General features: G+C 52.6%; 1 long non-coding RNA gene across 1 annotated transcript; it reads left to right on the forward strand.

The window, feature by feature from the left end:
- The first annotated feature begins 7464 nt into the window (after window positions 1–7464).
- Window positions 7465–8194, forward strand: LOC144394043 (uncharacterized). The gene is made up of 3 exons (XR_013456877.1): window positions 7465–7751; window positions 7844–7911; window positions 7992–8194. It is a non-coding gene; the product is annotated as an uncharacterized LOC144394043 (long non-coding RNA).
- Window positions 8195–8496: the final 302 nt, after the last annotated feature.

Genomic DNA, 8496 nt, shown 5'->3' on the forward strand with positions numbered 1-8496 from the left:
AGAGTAGTGTAAAGATTAGTAGTGTAAGTATTTTCCTTTACACATATTCATCAAGAAATGCTGCATGTAAAAAGAGATGTATTTATGACACTGCATACGTATGAATAATTATAACCATGGGTTTTCATACAAAAATGATATTAAACAGAGCATTATTCATAAGTATCCAGTATCAGAACTACATCTCTGACGTTTATAACAAACCGTTTAAAATTAAGTTAATTTAAGTACATGTACCACTGGCAACACAACGTTATGGGTGAGCGAGCTGACTGTACCAAGATGGCCACCATGTGCGGACGTTCTATACTCCGCCGTAAGACAAATAGCCTTTATATATATATATATATATATATATATATATATATATATATATATATATATATATATATATGCTCCAAATAACGTCACACGTTTGTACTATATGGTTCATATAACTAACGTTATTTTCGTACCTTTGCGGTGCTTTAAGTGTGAACATGACGCTAACCATTGGCTAACACTAGCATTGCGGCTAACGCTGACTTTGTTGTAACGCTAACGTAACTTGTTAATGTTTAACATTAACTTCTCTTAGATAGAGCAGTACGGTGTCACATCAACCACAAAGCTTACTTCAGAGTCAGCCAGCTTATTTCATTAATAATAAAACCGCACATATCCTTAACCCTTACACAATGTTCATATTGCATACCTTCACAATAGGTTTCAGGTCCATTTTTACCCGGTCCAAGAATTACCTCATGTCTGTACCACATTTTAAGCTACACGTCTATTTTTTTAGATTAGATTCAACTTTATTGTCATTGCACAGGGTACAAGTACTGAGGCAACGAAATGCAGTTAGAATGTCTAAATAGCCTGTCTCATAAATGAATGTACAATTAGCCCCTAATAAATGTTTAAGAGCAGGGAGAGTTTTTTTTAACACATGATCATGTGCTGTTTTACATTATACATAAAATCCCTGTGTGGGGAAGGTGTTGTCGCTTTGGCATGTAAAGAGTCACAAGAGCCTCTCTGAGCTCCTCCAAGAAAAACTTCCTCCAGTTCCTTTTGCCCCCCATGTAAGATCCAGCTTGCTGCATACAACAAAGGCATTGTAGGTTGATGCTGTGGTTTGAAGATTACAAAAGGCCATCGGGCGGTTCTCCTTTGGCAGTATCGTTGGAGTGTCAAGGACGATGGCTGGACCTCTTCCCACCTCCCTTTGTGCACCGTATATGATCACTCCTATCTTGTTTTACTATGTCACTCTTTGGAGACCCCCGTGCCCCTTGAAAGACCGCAGGTGTCTCTGCGGGAAGCTGGAGAAATGTTGTGTGAACTGTGGAGTCTCTACCCTAGGCTGCCCCCGATCAGGTGAGAGTCTCTATTGCAGCACTGGTGTACGCAGAGGGGGCCGGGTGCAGCTCTTGGGGCGGGTCATCGATGGGAGGTATGTCCCCAGATCCATCCTTGATCAGGGTGATATGCTCCCAGCCCCGCCTGCAGGAGCACGGCTGTGCTGAATTGCCAATCAGGGTGTCGGCATAACAGGAGCTGCACCCTGGCCTCTCTGTGTGTGCCTGGCTCGTATCCAGAGCAGAGCTCTCACCATCGGGCGGTAAGTTGAGACTCCACGTTGTTCGACCCTGTTAGTCATGTTGTGATCACCCCCTGACTAACGACCACCCTTTTTGTCCCAGGCAACGACGGGAAACCGAGGACGTTTTAAGTTGGTCTTTGATACGTGTTTGAGCCGGAGGGACCGGCAGCACGCGGACGGCGTCCTCATCCTATTGTTTTTTTGTTTTGTTGGAAATAAAGCCACGCTGACGGCGTGTTCACTCTTCCCCTCCTAAACTTTGTGGTTGTTTTGGACCCAGACGCATCACAAGTGGAGGAGAATGCGGGCGGTCTGACCCAAGCAAACCACAGCATGGAGCATACGGCTGCGTTAGCCGCTTTGCTAAAAAGCCAAGCCGAGCTACAGAATGCTGCGAAGGAATTGGTGGGAAGAATAGACAAAGAGGGGAATGCCCCACGGCCTCCAGGCGCCGTTCTCTCCAAACAAAGTCCAGAAGATGATATAGAAGCGTATATTGAAGTATTTGAACGCACCGCTGCTCATGAGCGTTGGCCGGCGGCCGAGTGGGCTAGTATCCTCGCACCCTTCCTCACTGGTGAAGCACAGCGAGCCTGCCGTGACCTGTCCACCGCCGATGCCCGGGACTTCCAGAAGCTGAAGACGGCCATTTTGTCGAGCCATGGCTACAGCCTGCCAGCCCGGGCCCAGCGGTTCCATGCTTGGACCTACCAGCCGGGAGAGGCACCTCGGGCCCAAGTCGCAGGGCTCCGCCGCCTCGCACACCGATGGCTCAACTCGGGCGAGGGACCGCCATGGATCGAGAGACTTGTGATAGATCGTTGCATACGTGCACTGCCGCCCGATGCTCGCAAGTATGCCGCCCAGGTGAGCCCCTTATCGTTGGATGCGCTGGTCGCGCTCCTCGAAAATCACCAGGTGAGCACGGAAATGATGAGGGCAAGCAGGAGCGAGCCACCCAGGGTCACCCCGAGAGAGCCAGCCAGCCGCGACCGCCGCAGAGCGCTGCCGCCACCCAACACAAGCCAGCCGAGGCCCCCTCCCCATGCTGCGAGAGCCCACCAGGCCCCCCGGAGGTGCTACGTATGTGGTCAGGAAGACCACATCTCCTGGGACTGCCCGGCCCGAGACCAGGATGTCTCCATGGCTTCCGCCACCAGCACAGACGCTGCTCGGCCCTGTCTTCACACCGGCGGTCCCGACCAGCGACATGCCTACGTGCCAGTGAAGATTGGAGACGCCGACGCCCACGCCCTCGTTGATTCTGGAAGTGTCATCACCCTGGTCCATGCTGACTACGCTGACAACCTGACTACCGAGACCGTCCCAGTAACCTGTGTTCACGGGGACGTGAAGCAATATCCAGTGAGCTACGTTGCAGTCCGGACGCCTAAGGGAAATGTCGTCGTCCCCGCTGGAGTGGTCCCCAATCTGCCGGTGCCACTACTCCTCGGCACAGACTTCCCCCTCTTCCCCCGGTTCTGGGGAAGTGGCAAAAGAGACTTACCTGCTGCACCTCGCCGAAGGGGACATCGGCGTCGGCCGGCCAGCCCCCCAGTGCGCAGAGTCGCCTGCCCCACCTTCCGGCCCAGCACAGAGGGGACCCCCGGGTCGAGCTCCGGGCCGGAGGAGGAGGATGGCGGGACCCCGCCGCCTGACCAGGATGCCTTCGCGGAGTTCCCGGTGGTTGACGCAGTGGCGACCGGCCAAAGGGGTGAGTTCGCCACCGCCCAGTGGGAAGATCCAAACTTAGAGGCGCCTCGTCTGAATGTGATGGCGATCGATGGTAATTTGTGCCCTGGGGTGAATGAGCTACCAAACCCACATTTCTGCATAAGGAACGGTCTGTTGTATAGGGGGGTCCAAGCTAAGGGGGGGGATCTAGTCGAGCAGTTATTGGTGCCAAAGAAGTATGTCTCCCGAGTATTGTATCTAGCACACACGCACCAGCTGGGGGCTCACTTGGGAGTTCAAAAGACATTTGACCGGGTGGTGGCCAGGTTCTACTGGCCGGGGGTGAAAGGTGCCATTGAACAATTTTGCCGTGAATGTCCGGAATGTCAGAAGACGGCACCCCGCCCAAACTTCCGAAACCCCTTAGTACCACTCCCCATCATAGGCACCCCGTTTTCACGCATTGCAATGGATATAGTGGGTCCGTTATCCAAATCCAGCCGGGGCCACAAATATATTTTGGTGATAGTTGACTATGCTACGCGGTACCCGGAAGCCATTCCCCTGCGTACGGCCAATGCGAAGAATGTGGCCCACGAACTCATGATGTTATTTAGCCGGGTAGGGATCGCGGACGAAGTTTTAACGGACCAGGGTACATGTTTTATGTCAAGAGTAATGAGTTCCCTGTACAGATGGCTGAAGGTAAAGCGAATACGCACGTCCGTTTACCACCCACAAACGGACGGCCTCGTGGAGAGATTCAACCAGACCCTGAAGAAGATGCTGAAGAAACTGGTGGAGGTAGACGGCAGAGACTGGGACCAGCTCATCCCCTACGTCCTCTTTGCCATTCGAGAGGTTCCCCAGGCGTCCACGGGTTACTCCCCGTTCGAACTACTCTATGGCCGGCGGCCCCGAGGACTTCTAGACCTGGCCAAGGAGGTGTGGGAAAGCCAGCCTTCACCACATCGCAGCGTGATCGAGCATGTGGAGCGGCTTCAGGAGAGGGCTAAAAAGGTGTGGCCAACTGTCCGGGAACACATGGAAAAGGCCCAGGCGGCCCAAGCCCGCACCTACAACCGAGGCGCCAGCGTACGGGAGTTCCAGCCTGGAGAGAAGGTCCTGGTGTTGGTCCCCACGACGGAATGCAAGTTCCTGGCAAAATGGCAAGGCCCGTTTGAGGTAGTTGAGCGGGTGGGTCCCGTCAACTACCGGGTAAGTCAGCCGGGCCGGCGAAAAGGCCTTCAGATCTACCACGTGAACATTCTAAAGAAGTGGCATACGGCCGAGCCGCTGCCGTACCCGGCTCTTCTGTCCCCTGTCTCTCCCCAGACTCCAGAGGTGGCCCTTGGAGAGGACCTTGCACCAGGACAGGTCCAGGATATGAAGGAGCTCCTAAGTCGCAGCCGGGACATCTTCTCCGAGCTACCGGGACGCACAAAAGTTGTCCAGCATGACATCGAAACCAGACCAGGGCAAGTGGTCAGACAGAGGCCCTACAGGATACCGGAGGCCCGGCGGACAGCCATACGGGAGGAGGTGAAAAGGATGCTTGACCTCGGCGTGATCGAAGAGTCCTACAGCCCCTGGTCCAGCCCCATTGTCATAGTCCCAAAGCCGGATGGGACCCTGCGGTTCTGCAACGACTTCAGGAAACTGAATGACATTTCAACCTTCGACGCGTATCCCATGCCCCGGGTCGATGAGCTGATTGAGCGATTGGGGCCGGCCAGGTACGTCAGCACCCTGGACCTGACGAAGGGGTACTGGCAGGTCCCTCTGACCCCAAGGGCAAGGCCTAAGACCGCCTTTGCCACCCCAGACGGACTGTTCCAGTACCGGGTCCTACCCTTCGGCGTCCATGGTGCTCCCGCGACCTTCCAGAGGCTTATGGATCAAGTCCTCAGGCCCCTGCGATCATTCGCCGCCGCCTACCTAGATGACATCGTGGTCCACAGCGCAACCTGGGTCCAACACCTGGAGCACCTGGAGGCGGTGCTGGGCGCACTACGACGGGCCGGGCTAACGGCCAACGCAAAGAAGTGCCGACTAGGATGGACCGAAACTGACTACCTGGGCTACACAATAGGGAGGGGCTGCGTGAAGCCCCAGGTACGGAAGATCGAGAAGATCCAACAGTGGCCACACCCAGTGACGAAGAAGCAAGTGAAGTCCTTCCTGGGGTTAGTGGGCTACTACCAGAAATTTGTGAAAAACTTCGCCACAGTCGCAGCCCCCCTCCACGAACTGACCCGGAAGAATCTGCCCCACCATGTGAAGTGGACCAGGGAGGCTGAAGAGGCGTTCCAGACCCTGAAGAAAGCCCTGTGTGAGGAACCGGTGTTGGTGGCCCCTGACTTCTCGAAGCCCTTTGTCCTCCACACGGACGCCTCTGGGACCGGCATTGGAGCAGTCTTGGCCCAGAACGTCGACGGGGACGAACACCCGGTGACCTACATCAGCCGGAAGCTGCTGCCACATGAGAAGACCTATGCCACGGTCGAGAAGGAAGGCCTGGCCGTGAAATGGGCCATCCATCACCTACGGTACTACTTGTGGGGCAGGGAATTCACCCTCATTACAGACCACGCACCCCTGTAGTGGATGGCCCTCAATAAGGATCGGAACGAGCGGGTCACGCGGTGGTTTGTGGAGCTGCAGAACTATAAGTTCAGGGTCGAACACCGGCCTGGAAAAGAGATGCAGCATGCAGATGCCATGTCCCGCATGCACGAAGATGATGACCATGAAGCTCCTGGACCAAGCAAGGAGCTTAGGGGGGGGAAATGTGGAGTCTCTACCCTAGGCTGCCCCCGATCAGGTGAGAGTCTCTATTGCAGCACTGGTGTACGCAGAGGGGGCCGGGTGCAGCTCTTGGGGCGGGTCATCGATGGGAGGTATGTCCCCAGATCCATCCTTGATCAGGGTGATATGCTCCCAGCCCCGCCTGCAGGAGCACGGCTGTGCTGAATTGCCAATCAGGGTGTCGGCATAACAGGAGCTGCACCCTGGCCTCTCTGTGTGTGCCTGGCTCGTATCCAGAGCAGAGCTCTCACCATCGGGCGGTAAGTTGAGACTCCACGTTGTTCGACCCTGTTAGTCATGTTGTGATCACCCCCTGACTAACGACCACCCTTTTTGTCCCAGGCAACGACGGGAAACCGAGGACGTTTTAAGTTGGTCTTTGATACGTGTTTGAGCCGGAGGGACCGGCAGCACGCGGACGGCGTCCTCATCCTATTGTTTTTTTGTTTTGTTGGAAATAAAGCCACGCTGACGGCGTGTTCACCCTTCCCCTCCTAAACTTTGTGGTTGTTTTGGACCCAGACGCATCACAGAACACAGACAGTTCTTGTCACGGTGTGGAGTTCCCCCTTGACCTCTGTCACCTTTGTCCCAGGAAAATTACACACAAGCATCGCCTGTACAGTTCAACATATTAAAGATTCCCTAAAACCATCATTTTCTTGTTTTCATCGACACTGGGAGATCTCAAATAAATTGATAGATTCAGATCAATTTGACCCAAAACAGCCTCAGTGAATAAAAATGTGTATCACCTGTACAAAAGTACAAAACAGAGTTGAAGTGAACTAAGTGCACTATGGAGATAAAATGCGCACCAACTGAGTGTTTTTCATCTCACCGCATTGGACCTTTCATGTGTGCGCATGTGTCTGTGTTTGTTAGTTTACCAATCACTGTCAGTATTGAACATTTCTCTCCTATGAAGAGCCGAAACTCACCTGTTGCTACGTCCAAAGCGACAATATAAAAAGCCTTAGCGAGCAGACGGACGATCTTTGACACGCAAAGTTGAGAGAGGTAAGTGCTGTTCCTCCTATATGCGATATGTAATATGAATAATATTAACAATACTGACATGAATTAAGTCCACGTTTATATGTATATGTATCGTTTTATAATATGCTAAAGAGGCAACCCATTGTGAAATATAAGACTTTTAAAAACTGGCCTATTGTTTAACGTATTGTTCAATTAACTGAACACAATTTAACTTGTGTTTCTTGTATTATTTCAGAATAATGGCCCTACACGATCTTTTGTGGACCAAGCCCCCGACTCCTTACCACAGACCCCCAGTTATCCACCTGTGCGTGGTGGCGCTCGTGGAGCAGCGCAAGGTGGTCGCTTGGGAGTTCGACTCCACTGGCGCGAGACCGGTGACAATCAAAAATAACGTCTTGGCATCGGTGTCGGACCGGAAGACGGTGGCCAAATTTACGGCCTACGGAGAATTTGCCCACAAATTTAAAGCGGGCGGGCATTACATGCTGCGGGGGCATTCCCTGAGAGGGGGGTCTCCCCCGTACATGATTAATATCACCAAGGAGACGGTGTTTTAGGAGGAGCGCTCCTCTCACCGTCTCCCAAGAGCTCAGAGCGCAGGCGGAGGCTTTAATCCGTCCCCCGTCCCTGCAGGGACGCCAAGGACCTCCTGACTGTGCAGGGGGAAGTGGTCGAAGTAAGTACATTTTTCGATTATGCTAGATTAACTACGGGAAATGGCGCATATTGGCATGCGATTTTAATGAACCCATAAATCATCTTGTTCAGATGTCCACGGTGAAAAAGATCACCAAGGGAAGGGAGAGCTTCCCGATGCGCCAGCGAAGCTGCAGCAGGTAAGCGATCTACTTTATATTGAGAGAGCGACGCAGACAGACCATTAGACAGACATTTAAAATATTATTTTACTTCACAGGGGGAAACGCAAATGCCGGTGTGTCTGTGGAGGGAGGCAGCGGTGGAAAAGAAGCTCCAGATCGGGACGCACGTAGAGATTTCCCATCTCAAAGCCACCAGCTCGGACTACGGAGAACAACTCCAATCCACGGCGTTCACACTCGTCGAGGTCGGCCTACTTGGTAGTTGCTGATGTACAGGCATTCATTAAAAAAAAAAGATTTAAAGTGACAATAAAAAAACAAATTAAAAAAGAGCGTACACATATGTAGTTTAATTGGATCAATAAAAAAGGGTATAGGAGTATGATTAATGTTTTGGTGATTGGTGACGGAAGGAAAATATCTAACAGAAGTGTATGTCTCTCTTGCCAGGAGCTCAACTCAGACAGCGTGGTGGGTGTGATCGGGGTCGTGGACCTTGAGGGCGAGCCAGGCCCCCTCAGCATGCTGCTGGAGGACGGCCGGACGGTCCTCATCGAGGAGGGACTGTGGAAAAAGGTGGAGGACCAGTTTATTGAATCG

This window comes from Gasterosteus aculeatus, unplaced genomic scaffold, assembly GCF_964276395.1.
Source record: "Gasterosteus aculeatus unplaced genomic scaffold, fGasAcu3.hap1.1 HAP1_SCAFFOLD_34, whole genome shotgun sequence".
Taxonomy (NCBI): Eukaryota; Metazoa; Chordata; class Actinopteri; order Perciformes; family Gasterosteidae; genus Gasterosteus; species Gasterosteus aculeatus.